Below are 16,198 nucleotides of genomic sequence, written 5' to 3'. Positions count from 1 at the left end.
TTCGGTTCCATGATGAAAAGGCCCATCAGGACTTCCTTGAGAACTTTTCTAAACATGGCGTTCATCCGGAGCGCCATGTGATTCTATCGGACTTTACGACACTCCTTTACTCGATGTCATTCACACTCAGGGATGGGAATCTCTTTGTGAGATACCCTTGAGGTGTCCCATCGTGTTCATATAGGAGTTTTACTCCAATATGCATGGTATCGATATCTCTGTACCTTAGTTTGCTACAACACTCAGAGGTACACATATCGAGTCACTTTAGATCTTATATTTGAGATACTACATGTCTTGAGGGAATCCATCCTGATTACCCTAGTTGTCAGTGTCTGAGGATTGTGTCCAAAGATGAGCTTCTGTCTCACTTTTGTGAGACACCCTCCATATGGGGTGAGCATCAAAACACCATATGCTCGGGCTTTGCAAAAGGTTCGAGATTCCTTAATATGGTGATGACATTTGTTCATACTCCACTGTCTCACTATAACTCCATCACAGAGCTCTGCTTGATTTTTGTTATCCTTCTTAGAGGATATTTCCATAAACTTCCCTTCTCATTTCATTATCTCCATCATAGATGTCTATAGGTATACGGCGACCCATGATAAGCTCATTTTTCCTTCGGCTATCACGTAGATTCTTCTCCATTTTTCTATCCCATTCTTGATTCTCCCTACTTCATTGTCATGGGTGCCATCAGTGCAGCTTATGTTCGGCGGATTAAGGCCCAATTTCGACTGAAGCGGCCACAGACGAAGACGACTAATTCTATAGCTCCCACCATTCCTTCCACCTCCGCTCCTTCTTCTTCGTGTCATGGTGTGATTCTTGAGGCCATCATGGCACAGTTTCAGCGCATGGATGCTCGCCTTGACACTCTCAATGATGAGTTATGTCAGGTGAACACCAGTATCAGTCGTATTGCATGATGACAGGCTAGCCTTGGTGGTTTCACCGCTTCTCTATTTCCTTCTCTGGAGGCTTTAGCAGATGAGGATAGCGATGATGGTGCTAATGATGAGGATGAGGATGCTTGCTTTTCCAGCGATGATGAGATGACGACCTCTGGATGACTTACCCTTTGTCATTCGTGACAAAAAGGGAGAGTAGTTTTAGGTTGATGAGAGTAGTTTTGTATCTAGGGGGAGAGTTAGCATAGGACATTTTTGTTAGGGGAAGTGTCCATACTTTGAGGGATGTAGCAAGGATCTTATGTACTTTTCTTTTTCTTTCTTTGCAGTTACATTATCCTCTTATACATCAGTCTTGTGACCATTTATTTATGACATACATTGTATTTACTTTCATATATATATGATGATGTATGTTGTTTTTCACCTATCTCTCCATGTATTGTTTCTTTTCTCTTTTTATACACATATTTCTTTATGTATGCATTCTTAATTTCTATTTCACACTAAAATGCCTNAGATTCCCGATTTGAGATGAGCTCCGTAGCCTCCATAAAGTAGGGGGCATGGTGTTAAACGAGGTTAGAAGCGCGTTCTTTGCTTCATATTCATTCAGTCATCGCCCACTTCGTATTCTTTATGGTTGAGTTTGTTCCACTTTCTTAGAATGTGGACTTTCTCCTGGGTATGCCAATTAGAAGAGATGTTTATTCACTTTTAGCTTGTAAAGCCGGCTTCTTTCATAGCTGGATCCTAGGTTGCAACTTTAGAGAAAGACTTTCTTTTGTAATAGGAGTTTACTACTTTTTCCTTTTGTAGATCAAAAAGAAGATGCTCAGGGTTCGATAGCATTACCATTTATACAGACCACCAAAAGATAGTATAGAAGGGGGATCCTCCTTACGAAGAAAAAGAAAATGAGACATTGATTCTAGCCAGGAATGAACTGTCAATCCAAGCTAGCTCAAGTCGTAATAGCCAGTTTAGCCAGTTTGGTACGAGATATTTAGGTGTGAGCGCTGCGCTAAGGTAGCTTGCTTGCGATCAACCAAATCGAGAAAGAAGTAGGTAGTTGACCAGGAGGAGCCCTTAGATTCAACCGACAGGGAGAGGTAGCTCTTCCTTTTACCATTCATATTTCAGCGGATGATACACCAGAAAGAGGGTAGTGAACTACTCATGGTGCAATTTATAATACACTTTGTGTATTTTGAATGATGGGAAAGAAGGCTCCAGGTCTCAGTTCTTAGAAAAGTGCTTTTAAGAGTTCCACCGTGATAGATATAGTTTATGACTCGGCCTTAGGCAGAAAAGCGGGTTGAAGGAGATCATGTTACGTATTTGAATTAAGGGAGGGTTTGCTAGGGTCGTCGTACCTACTATAAATAGAGAAAACTTTTTTAGTTTAGCAAATTTCCTGAGACTGGAAATTATCTAGCTTGGATTTTGTATAATAAAAAAGAAGCAGAAATTACTAAGAATAACATAATTAATGATATGTATGTGTCGTGTAGGTGAATTCACGATTATTTAATTATTTCTGTTAAGTTACAAGCACAATTATTAATTTCACATCCTTTGAAAGAGAGCAAGCATATAATTGGATTCCTTAAAGTATCGGAGTCTACTATGGATCCACGAACACCTGCATAGTTCACCTGCAAATAATTCCTTCACTTCCAAGCATTTCATTTCTATAAAATTCTATAAGAAAACAGAATTGTGACATAGATTTAATATACATCCTTTTAGTAATAACTAATCACAGTTTTCCAATTTCCAGCTGTAAGTGCATAAGAAGATACTTTTTTTTTTTTTGCCAAATGCATAAGACGATTCTTGATACTATAATAGTAGTGATATATTAAATTATTTTACAGGTTAAATTCCTAAACTACTTTATTTCTAGGATTGATAATTCAATAATAAAATTTTGGAACTTGTTGAAGCCAACATGGCTCTACATCCTTATGGTCTCTACACATATGAAAGGTAAGAGTACTCTGGCTCTGTTGTACTTTTGTCCAGCCCCATATGAGGGGGAGGATACATACAAAAGAAACAGCATATGCCACCCCAATTGGAGAAAATACATGCTGTTTTTGTTGCATGTATCCTCCCCCTCACATGGGGGTGGACCCACTCCCATTTGATAGGGAGGATACATGCAACAGAAATAGTATATACTACCTCTGGCAATTGGGATTTAGGAATTGATAGTACATATACAAATTAAATAAGGCAACATAATGCTCTGACTGTCATGTCATGGTAGCTGTACAAGTTAAAAAATAAGAAGTCTTAACACAAACCAATAAACAGAAAATATTCCAAGAAACTGATGGCTTGTTTGGTAATGTTGTTTGAACAATAATTTTCATTGTTTAAGCAACATAACATGTATTTTTACAACACTTTGTCACCCACACGTATTTCTACAACACTTAAACAACGTTACTAGAATAGCATTACCAAACGAGAATTACGATGATACCAAGATATCAACTTTTCCAAAGGTGGCTTTGATGAAACTTGCTAGGGAAGCAATACTCAGGGGTGGCCCAACATTATTTAGGGCCTAAGGCGAAAAATTATTCAGGGTTTTTAATATGTAAATATTAATTAAAAAAATTATTTAATACTAATCAAATCTAGGTTAATTTGATACATTAAATACATAATTTCATGAATAATACTAATTAAACTAATGTTCATTTCATATAAAGAATTGAATATCATAGTTGAACCATAAATATTAATAAAAAGAAATAAAAATATATTACGATTAAAAAAAATACTTTAGTTTAGATATGCAACAATACATAGTTAAGTAAAGTTAGAATCTAATTTTTAATTTTATATCTTGTTTTTAAGAGAGGGGGATATATATTATTTGGTATATGGCTTTGTAGGATATTAATTTACAAAAATTAAAGTTTCAAACTATTAGGGGAGATTAATCTATAATTGATAATTTAACACATTTGCAACATTTTTTTTGAAACATTTTAGAGTTTCAATTGTGTTAAGGTTCTATTGGTCTCAAACATGGAGAGTTTTAATAGAAATGAAAACGAAAAATGTGTTTAAACACTATAAAATATTCATAATATGATGTGACATTGACTTTCTTTCTTCAGGGCCATACCTAGTTAGTTATTACTATTAGTCCTTAATTTTATTTTCTTTTTGCTTTTTTTAAACTACTAAAATGGTGGGTGTGCTAAAAGACATGAAGAAGAGAAAAATGTGTGGTGTAAGTTTAGTAAATTAATGAGACATTAATAAGCTAATAGTAAAATAAGTTAATATGAATTTTTTGGTAACAATAAAAAAACTTAATGAAAGAGGTTAAAAAAAATGCAAAATACAAAATTAGAGCATTACTTGGCAAGATCTCATGCACTCCCGCATGAGATTTCTGCTTTATATATATATATATATTGATATTATTCCTTTATAACTCCCAATCACTAATCAGCATGAGTCTAAAAAAACTTTGTGATAGGACTTTATCATACGTACAAAATAAGTATAGATTTTTTTTTTTTATAAAAAGGATATTGCCATTGCGTTCACCTTTATAAGAATTTAAGCATAGATTTTTTTTTTTAAATAAATAAAAAAAGGATATTGTTATTGTGTTCATCCATATAAGAATTTAAGCACAGATAAAATTTTCATTATTTTTGACAATTTTTCTTTGATTCCTTTATAATTTATATATTGTGTTGGTTTAAATGAATTTTTTCTGAAGCTTTCAAAGGATGAACTTTAGATAAGATGTTCAAGTTTTATACGCCAAGCATTGACTGTAAATCTTGTACATGGAACAAATCAAGATAAGACATTAAGAATATGGTCCATTTTGTTTGGCTTGATTTGTCTAGACATCAATTTTCTCTCTTGCCAAAAGTCCAACTTTTTGGCGAAAGTTTCCTTGATTATTACTTGTATACAAAATTCCAAGATCATTAAATTGGAATAGATCCCTTATTGACCTAACCAATTGGAATAGGATGAAATTTCTTCCCATCCACACCAAACTTTGTGTACACTCCAAATTTTTTCAACATCTCATAATGATACGTTGTGGAAAGGTGTCATCCAAGTCCAACATGATTGAGAGTTGTAGTTGCGACTATGGCCCAGAAGCTTTACTATTCAATACTTTGCGAGAAAAATTAAATACTCATTTGATGTAATAGGAGACTATGGAATTTGACACTGTATACACTGGGGTTTGTTCTTGATGTTGTGAAATTGCTGTAGGTACTAAAAACTATAGGTTGATTTGTTGGCAAGTCATGTTTTTTAAGCGTGAAAAATCTATGATGGAAAACTTTTATGTTCCTACAATAAATGTTTTGGAGAGAAAATTGTTAGCCCCTCATCCCATTGGGACCCCCTATTTATACAAATGAAAAAGGGTCCAATATTCCTAAGTGTGACTTAGTTAAATGGAATTTTTGTGCAATTGTGCCTACATTTCTTTTAAAAATTTAATTATAATTTTAAACTCTAATTTGGTGATTTTTATATGATTTTTGTGGTTTGATTTTGATTTAGTAAAGACATATTAGCCAAAAGAAACGAAGGTAGAGCTATTAATGAAATTTATACTTTCAGATTAGCAATTACCGATGGCCAACGCTGCATTGTCATTTGTGGTTATGGAATGAATAAGCGGTATGTTGTTTGGGCAACTAATTAAGGCAAAGCAATTAACCATATTAAAAGGGATTAGCAACTTTTTCTTTCTCCTTTGCCATTTGTGGTATGTATATGCCTCTTTCACTTATGCTCAAGTGAAGTACCCATTAGGATTTCCTTAATTATGATAAACGTTTTTTTTAATGGAAGTTCTATATTTATTGAATGAGATATATATATATATATATGTGTGTGTGTGTGTGTGTGTGTCGAGGGCCATGTAACTGAATTGGCACCTCCCATACACAAAATGTCTAGGGTTTAAGGGAGAAAATGTTCAAATTGTGGGAGTCAAGAAGAAAATGTTCAAGTTGCGGGGTTAGCATAGATACTGTAATTATTTCTAAATTAAAAAAAAAGATATATATATATATATATTGTATATATGTATATATTGTTTTCCTTGAGCTAAGCAATTGTGATGGATGTGTGGAGTGGATGGTTTTTTTTTTTAGTCCTTGAGTATTTTGGGTTGTTTCAAATGAGTAATGGCTCCTCTTAGACTCTAAAATTTTGGTTTGTTGATTTTTCTGTCTATAACTTGATTGTTCTTTACATAATAAAGTTTGGAATTTTTTGTTAAGTATATTTTTTCTTCAAGAAAATGAATAGAAATCTACCTTCATGCTCATGCTCATGTTAATGTTCATATTTGTAAACCTAAATCATATTTAAGCCCCTAATTTTAAAAAGAAAGAGGAAAAAAAAAAACACCCCGTAGGGGTTTCGGTGTCTTGATGGTAGTGGGTGGCCTGTATAACAAAGGCGGTGACCCCTTAGATTCATCTTTCTCTCTCTTTCAAATGTTTTGTCAGTCTTATGTTTTTTATTTTGGTAATATATAGTGAAACAATGCATTTTATATAATAATCAATAACATTTTTGTGTCTCTTTATCTTTTTTCAAGGCCTTATCTAGTTAGTTATTATCATTAGTCCTTAATTATTATCTTTTTTCTTTTTTTAAAATACTAAAATGGTGGATGTACTAAAAGACATGAAGAATAGAGAAAGGTGTGGTTAAGTTTAGTAAATTAATGAGACATTAATAAGCTAACAGTAAAATAAGTTAATATAAACTTTTGGATAACAGTAAAAACACTTAATGAAAGAGGTAAAAAAAAAAAAAAAAAAAATTGCACAATGCAAAATTAGAGTGCCACTTGGCAGGATCTCATGCACTTCCGCATATGGTTTTTGCTTTTATATATATATTGATTGCCCATGTTTTTTAATTTTTGGAAATAGTGGGCTTAGGGCTTATACATATAACTCATATGAGTGAGTGACAGAGTGAATGGCTTGTTACAATGCATGTGAGTAAGATCCAACAAGTTTTGTTTTGGGCCTTAATTTTTGTCTTTTTTTCATCCCATTAGTGTTCATTGACTATTTGGATTAACGCATTTAATGTGCACAGTGACTGTTGAACTTTGGCCCATTGAAAACTTCCTAGTCTATTTTTCATTGGCTAATATGACACACTTTTAGGCCTCTTTAAGCTCGTTGAACATTTAATATACAGTGATCGTTGGGCTTTGGCCCATTGGAAATCCACTTGTCTATTTTTTTTTTCCATGTCTAATATAACACACTTTCATCATCAAATCCTCTAGAATTTATAGGGTACTTTACCGCATCATCTTGACCCTTCATTTTGAATTAAATGGTTGGTAGTATGCCATATCATTAATTCATTAATAAAATCCTTAAAATAATAGTGCCACATTAGCAATTAAAAACCACATCTCTTTTATTATATTTTAATTTAGTATTTTACATATGTTATCTTCTTATGATTTCGGAAGATATTATAAAATCTAACCAATTAAGCATTTAATATATTTAGTATATACTTGTTTTCAATTTTTAGCTTTATTTCAAGAAAAATAACAAGTAAACAAAGGAGATGGTGATGAAAAAAAAAAAAAGATGAGCTTATTGTTAGCCAACTTTAAGTCGAGTTCTTCGCCATCTGTTTTGATTAATGTTGAGAGTTAAACTTTTAAACCTCACCTATGTTCCTATGCACACCAATCAGTCAGACAATATCTACTATAAAAATGTTGTCAAAATTTGTGTCCTATGCTTACCAAAAACAAAAGCCAAAGCAAAATTTTGAAACAATCACTCAGATAATATCAACTATAAAAAAAAGATTGGTCAAATTTTGTGTCCTAGGCTTACCGAAAACAAAAACAAAAGTTACTTTTTGCTAACCAAGTCATTATTTTTTATTTTTTGATAGGAACCCAGTCATTAGTATGGGGCACAATTCAACCCACACGCGAACATATCTCACAGCTGAATTTCTTCTTATTTAAGCAGTTTAGCACTGCTTTCACTTGTTACGAAAGTGTGCCAAGTTTTATCATCAATGGCAGAAGCAACAAAAAAGTACTTTGCTTCTTCTCTCATATTGTTTTCGTAACAGTGCTATGACACAACAATTAATTTGTACTTTTTTTTCTATTTGTTTTAATTTTTATAATTTTTTTTTTTCCTTTTAGGTATGCAGTTGTTATAGGGGCCAATAAGGGGATTGGTTTTGGAATATGCAGGAAATTGGCCTCAAATGGGATCATGGTGGTGCTAACTGCTAGAGATGAGAAAAAAGGCCTTGAAGCTGTTGAAAAGCTGAGAGAGTCTGGGCTATCTGACCATGTGGTATTTCGTCAACTTGATGTGGCTGACCATGCTAGTATATCTTCCTTGGCGGATTTCATTAAAACCAAATATGGGAAGCTTGATATATTGGTAAGTTTGAAAATGTTCCTAGTGCTTAAACGAGCCATTTGAATTTTGTAACTATTTGAAAGCTGTGATATGTGTTTTTTATTTATTTATTTTGAATATGAATGACATAGAATAGGAAAGAGAGGGGTAGAAGGTATTGGAAATATTGATATGAGTGTAGACTGTAGAGTCTAAACAGTTAACACTATACCTTGCTTAAAAATGCATAAAAATTTGCACATTGACTCAATCGATGAATTTTCAACTAGAACTAAAGCTATGTTGTAGACTACTCTTGTTATAATCCCATCTTATTTACTTCAAATTGAAAATTTTGATATGATTGGTCAATTATCAAAAGATTAGAGATTCTCGACAATACTTGCTATGAGTTATATCTTGTTCATAAGTTGAACTTACAATATAAAATAAATGATAACAAATCTTAAATTTCTATGCAGGTCAACAACGCGGGCAATCCTGGAGCTATAATTGATGGTGATGCTTTAGCTGATTCAGGTAATGATATGGAAGTTCTGTAAGTATGATTTTTTTTCCTTTGCCAAAAAAGAACAGTGATTGGACTTGGATTTAACTTTGAGGAAGAGTGACTTGATTGTAACTTCAGGATTAGACATTATCTTGTTATATAGCTCTTTTTGATCATTGTTGTTAATTCCTAACAAAATAAGAAAGAAACATAAGCCAAACCAGTTTTGTCCAGCCAAAAGCCCTCTTCTAGCCTGTAGGTTGAAAGTAAATAATCTATTTAAAATTCGCAAAGGAAGAATGTAATAAAAGTTTTATTATATTAGTCATATTCTAGAAGGAAAAAAAAAAATCCATGTTGAATCATACAAGCATCAATTAATTTGCCTTTTAGACTTATTTGGTTATATGAAGACCTCAATGTCAAGTTTCCTAAAACCTATTTAGTCAAAGTTAACGTATTGTATCTGGTAGCAATTCGCTTTTTGGCCACAAAATTATGGATAATTTTACTATTAAGTATAGTGTGTTTGTGCCTTCAGATTGGGGTTGGGAAACTAACTATTGCTGTTGGGAAAATTGTCTGGCTACCATTTTCTTTGTACTATTAGCTTGGGAGAGAATGAAGTTTCTTCTTATTGATGCAGCAAGGTGCCAATGTGGATTGGAGTAAAATATTGACTGAAACTTGTAAGTTTGCTGAAGAGTGCCTGAAAACAAACTACTATGGTGCCAAAGGAATGATTGAAGCGTTCCTTCCAATCCTCCAGTTGTCTAATTCACCAAGAATTGTTAATGTTTCCTCTTCCATGGGTCACTTAAAGATGTGAAACTTATTACAAGTAAATGTCATGGAATCCCAATCAAAAGTAGATGGTTTGACTTATAACTGACTTGAGAACAGATCCATGTATCATGATTTGTTTCAGTGCCATTTGAAAGTTCACCAAGTTGAGTCCCAGCTAAGTGTCCAATTAAGTAAAATTTTCTATCTTTAGGGAAAGGGATACTTATGTACTTTTTCTTCTTTTTTTTCATAATCTCAAAGGTAGAACTTGTCCTTCCTGGGGTTATCTTCAATATGCTTCCATAAGGACCATAACACATTCCAACCTAACAGTTAAAAAGTTGAAATAAACCCCTCTCTCTCTCTCTCTCAACACACAATCCTGCCATCAAACTCAAGTGGCTGCCACTCTGTTTCTTTGTTGCTTTTATAGGTTTTTTTAGGAAGATACTATCTTTCTTTCTTAACAAATTGATGGGATTATATGCAGTACTCCTCTCTCATTTACTTTCTATAGATGCAGAGTTTCTTTTCATCTTCTTTATCTTCTTCTTTTTTTAAAAAAAAAATTAAACCGTGATTCATTTTCCCATTAATCAAATTAAAGTGAGTTTTCTTCTTCTGCTCTTTCATAAAATACTGAATGAATGGGCTAAAGAAAAGTTAGGTGATGCTAAAAGCCTAACAGAAGAAAGAGTGGATGAGGTATTGAATGAATTTTTGAAAGATTTTAAAGAGGGTTCCTTGGAAACCAAAGGCTGGCCTAGATATACGTCTGCCTATGTGCTTTCAAAAGCAGCTTTCAATGCCTACACAAGGATTGTGGCCAAAAAGTTCCCGTCTTTCCGAGTCAATTGCATCTGCCCTGGCTATGTCAAGACAGATATAAACCACAACACTGGCTACTTGACAATTGATGAAGGTGCTGAAAGTGCTGTAAAGTTAGTGCTGCTGCCCAACAATGGTCCCTCTGGCCTCTTCTTTTATCGGAATGAAGTGACAACTTTTGATTGAGATTATTCATTTCTACCAATTCTCAAGGATAAAAATACTAATGAATCTGCACTTTTCCTTGCCTAGTTTACTATGTTTTGGATCACAATTTAATTGTCTATTTGAAAACAATGTCATAAAGTGTATGCAGAGAATAAGTGTTTTCACTTGGTGCATGTAATGTCAATTATATGCTTTTAGTAATGCAATTGTGAAGAATCTTTTGTTCTGTGCTGTGCGTGCAATGAAGCATGTTTTGATGGACAATGAATGGTGATTTGTGAACAAAGAGGATGGCTGGTTAGAAGCTGTTGTTTGCTTGAGATAAAATCATAGAACCCATAATTTGTGCATAATAAGTGTATACTTTTCTCATTTTAGAATTCCAGAAACACATACAATGGGGGAGGGGGATATAAAAGCCTACGCATACCCGTATATTGTACGGGGCTTTTATTCTCTTCTCCCAAGTCGCAAACTCACACCAAGTGACAGAATAGGTCCAATTAGTCCAAAATTGATCGAATAGACAGAAGTGAACCAAATTAGACCAAATAAATCTAAGTGGACCGAAATGTACGGAATGGAACAAGTGGACTGAAATAGAACCTCTATTGTCACTACATTACATTAGATTCATGCATTCCATCACAAGAGAAGAAGAACAACAACAACAAAAACACCATAGTTACAAGTTGTTACTAGAGATTAAAATTTTTATATTTTAGCCAAATTCTACCTTAATATCACAATATCCTAGTGCACACAACAACTTCAGCCCTTGTCTGATAGCCCAAAACTCAGCCAAACAGTAAGACGTTGCTGCGTGACTAAAGTCAGTAGCTAACGCCAAACACTATGTTGCTGTGTGATTAAAGTCAAAAGCTAAACTTGACTCCTTAGTCCTTCCAGTCAAAATCTAACGAAAATCCATTTCATTTTGCGGTTCTCTTACTTCTAAGAAAGTCCCCACTTCATCTTCAATGGCAGAAGTACCAAAGAGGTATTTGTCGCTTCTTTTTTCATTGAGTCTGTACACTTCCCAACACAACACAGCCTCTAAAGTCTAACCAAACCATATGGTATTTATATAACAGAATAACACCCGTAGTTTTTGTGTTATTAAGGGATCATGTTTTTCAGTTATGCAGTAGTGACAGGAGGAAACAGAAACAGGGGGATTGGGTTTGAAACATGTAGGCAATTGGCTTTAAGTGGGGACACGGTGGTGTTAACATCAAGAGATGAGAAAAGGGGCCTTGAAGCTGTTGACAAGCTGAAAGAGTCTGGCCTTACTGACCATGTGGTTTTTCATCAGCTCGATGTCACTGACCATTGCCAGGGCCGGCCCAAGGCCTAGGCAAGTTAGGCCCAGGCCTAAGGTCCACCCAAAAAAATATTCACCTTAGAAAAGAAAGCCCCACTTCCAATAATTAAAGATCCAAATTTTTATAAATTATATATATTTTTTGAAGGTTGTCCAATTTTTTATTAGTGATGTTAAGGATACTCATACTACAAATTTTACCATTGACTTACAAATTGCCATGTTATTAATCACCAAAAAAAAAAAAAAAAAAGTTATTTAAACATTCACTAGTTAGATTATGAATTTCATCAATGAGAGTCAACATCACATCATATTGTAAATATTTATATGTTCTTTAAGCATATTGATGTAGGCACAATTTACTATTTAATTATTGTAATTTATTATTTTTGGTATTTTTATGTAAAAAAACGTTATTTTAGGTTTGGGTGATTTATTTCCTTGTTTTAAAGTGCATTTAATGCTTTTTAGGTCAAATTTGGTTTCTGTTATGGTTAGATATCAATTAGAGTTATTTTAGATTATATTTTCTTGTTTGTCAAGTTTTAAGGAGCCTTAAATAGGTTTATAAGTCTGCAAACGTTTTTCATAGTTTATTACCAATAAAATTCAGACTTGTGTCTATTGTGTTCTCTGGTGGATTCCAGACCTATCACCTTGTGGATTCAAGGAACTCCTGTGGATTCAAGGTTTACTACCCAAGAACTAATAGTTTAGTTTCTGTTCCATCAAGAGAGTATCGTGTGTGCTTTCTTCAGGTTCCCGACATCAGTTGGTAACAGAGCCTTGACTTACCTTGGTCTGATGGCTAACTGGCGAGACGGTGACCACCACAACAATGATGGCGGTGACAATGTCAACAACCCAGTCCTCACTAGGGCTGAGTTCCTTAATTTTCGTGATGAGAATCACCAATTTTATGAAAAGAGTCAGAAGATTATAGACGAAATCCAGCAAAAGATTGCTACTCTTCTTGCTAGGAAATCATCTTGCAACAACAATGTTCGATATATTCAAAGACGCACTCCTAACTACAAGAAAATTCCATTCTTTGACGGAGATATGTGTAAGATGGATTTTATTGACTGGCTTCTTGATTTGGAAGTGTATTTTAATTTTTGGAAGATTTGTGATGAAGAAAAGGTGCGGCTTGCATCTAATAAATTAGACAATGAAGCAAAAGAATGGTGGGAAGACATTCAAATTGATAGAAAGTGACAAGGTAAGCATCCAATCTCTCTTGGCAAAGAATGAAAAGAGTATTAATTGATTTATGGTTTCCTAATGACTATTATGATATACTAGATTATAAAGTATTGATTATAAATCTGTATATTCATATGAAAATCAATATGTTCACAACATGAAAGGTCAAAACCAAAATTATCACCGCCAAGTCCATGTATCAAGTAAAGGAAAGAGTTTGAGGGTTGAGAAGAAACAGCCTATTTCTAGAGAAACTTTTGAAGTGGTTAAAAAGGTAAAGACCTGCAACAAGTTNAATGGTCCCTCTGGCCTCTTCTTTTATTGGAATGAAGTGACAACTTTTGATTGAGATTATTCATTTCTACCAATTCTCAAGGATAAAAATACTAATGAATCTGCACTTTTCCTTGCCTAGTTTACTATGTTTTGGATCACAATTTAATTGTCTATTTGAAAACAATGTCATAAAGTGTATGCAGAGAATAAGTGTTTTCACTTGGTGCATGTAATGTCAATTATATGCTTTTAGTAATGCAATTGTGAAGAATCTTTTGTTCTGTGCTGTGCGTGCAATGAAGCATGTTTTGATGGACAATGAATGGTGATTTGTGAACAAAGAGGATGGCTGGTTAGAAGCTGTTGTTTGCTTGAGATAAAATCATAGAACCCATAATTTGTGCATAATAAGTGTATACTTTTCTCATTTTAGAATTCCAGAAACACATACAATGGGGGAGGGGGATATAAAAGCCTACGCATACCCGTATATTGTACGGGGCTTTTATTCTCTTCTCCCAAGTCGCAAACTCACACCAAGTGACAGAATAGGTCCAATTAGTCCGAAATTGATCGAATAGACAGAAGTGAACCAAATTAGACCAAATAAATCTAAGTGGACCGAAATGTACCGAACGGAACAAGTGGACTGAAATAGAACCTCTATTGTCACTACATTACATTAGATTCATGCATTCCATCACAAGAGAAGAAGAACAACAACAACAAAAACACCATAGTTACAAGTTGTTACTAGAGATTAAATTTTTATATTTTAGCCAAATTCTACCTTAATATCACAATATCCTAGTGCACACAACAACTTCAGCCCTTGTCTGATAGCCCAAAACTCAGCCAAACAGTAAGACGTTGCTGCGTGACTAAAGTCAGTAGCTAACGCCAAACACTATGTTGCTGTGTGATTAAAGTCAAAAGCTAAACTTGACTCCTTAGTCCTTCCAGTCAAAATCTAACGAAAATCCATTTCATTTTGCGGTTCTCTTACTTCTAAGAAAGTCCCCACTTCATCTTCAATGGCAGAAGTACCAAAGAGGTATTTGTCGCTTCTTTTTTCATTGAGTTTGTACACTTCCCAACACAACACAGCCTCTAAAGTCTAACCAAACCATATGGTATTTATATAACAGAATAACACCCGTAGTTTTTGTGTTATTAAGGGATCATGTTTTTCAGTTATGCAGTAGTGACAGGAGGAAACAGAAACAGGGGGATTGGGTTTGAAACATGTAGGCAATTGGCTTTAAGTGGGGACACGGTGGTGTTAACATCAAGAGATGAGAAAAGGGGCCTTGAAGCTGTTGACAAGCTGAAAGAGTCTGGCCTTACTGACCATGTGGTTTTTCATCAGCTCGATGTCACTGACCATTGCCAGGGCCGGCCCAAGGCCTAGGCAAGTTAGGCCCAGGCCTAAGGTCCACCCAAAAAAATATTCACCTTAGAAAAGAAAGCCCCACTTCCAATAATTAAAGATCCAAATTTTTATAAATTATATATATTTTTTGAAGGTTGTCCAATTTTTTATTAGTGATGTTAAGGATACTCATACTACAAATTTTACCATTGACTTACAAATTGCCATGTTATTAATCACCAAAAAAAAAAAAAAAAAGAAGTTATTTAAACATTCACTAGTTAGATTAATGAATTTCATCAATGAGAGTCAACATCACATCATATTGTAAATATTTTATAGTTCTTTAAGCATATTGATGTAGGCAAATTTACTATTTAATTATTGTAATTTATTATTTTTGGTATTTTTATGTAAAAAAACGTTATTTTAGGTTTGGGTGATTTATTTCCTTGTTTTAAAGTGCATTTAATGCTTTTTAGGTCAAATTTGGTTCCTGTTATGGTTAGATATCAATTAGGAGTTATTTTAGATTATATTTTCTTGTTTGTCAAGTTTTAAGGAGCCCTTAAATAGGTTATAAGTCTGCAAACGTTTTTCATAGTTTATTACCAATAAAATTCAGACTTGTGTCTATTGTGTTCTCTGGTGGATTCCAGACCTATCACCTTGTGGATTCAAGGAACTCCTTGTGGATTCAAGGTTTACTACCCAAGAACTAATAGTTTAGTTTCTGTTCCATCAAGAGAGTATCGTGTGTGCTTTCTTCAGGTTTCCGCGACATCAGTTGGTATCAGAGCCTTGACTTACCTTGGTCTGATGGCTAACTGGCGAGACGGTGACCACCACAACAATGATGGCGGTGACAATGTCAACAACCCAGTCCTCACTAGGGCTGAGTTCCTTAATTTTCGTGATGAGAATCACCAATTTTATGAAAAGAGTCAGAAGATTATAGACGAAATCCAGCAAAAGATTGCTACTCTTCTTGCTAGGAAATCATCTTGCAACAACAATGTTCGATATATTCAAAGACGCACTCCTAACTACAAGAAAATTCCATTCTTTGACGGAGATATGTGTAAGATGGATTTTATTGACTGGCTTCTTGATTTGGAAGTGTATTTTAATTTTTGGAAGATTTGTGATGAAGAAAAGGTGCGGCTTGCATCTAATAAATTAGACAATGAAGCAGAAGAATGGTGGGAAGACATTCAAATTGATAGAAAGTGACAAGGTAAGCATCCAATCTGCTCTTGGCAAAGAATGAAAAGAGTATTAATTGATTTATGGTTTCTTAATGACTATTATGATATACTAGATTATACAAGTATTGATTATAAATCTGTATATTCATATGAAAATCAATATGTTCACAAC

General features: G+C 34.0%; 1 pseudogene; it reads left to right on the top strand.

Annotated features, from left to right (window-relative positions):
- Window positions 1-7,909: 7,909 nt before the first annotated feature.
- On the top strand, window positions 7,910-10,725 carry LOC112040923 ((+)-neomenthol dehydrogenase-like; annotated as a pseudogene).
- Window positions 10,726-16,198: the final 5,473 nt, after the last annotated feature.

The sequence above is a fragment of the Quercus suber genome, unplaced genomic scaffold (genome assembly GCF_002906115.3).
Source record: "Quercus suber isolate HL8 unplaced genomic scaffold, Cork oak 2.0 scaffold_369, whole genome shotgun sequence".
In the NCBI taxonomy this organism is placed as follows: Eukaryota; Viridiplantae; Streptophyta; class Magnoliopsida; order Fagales; family Fagaceae; genus Quercus; species Quercus suber.
The sequence above is the reverse complement of the archived record's forward strand: the minus strand, read 5'-3'. Positions and strand labels throughout refer to the sequence as shown.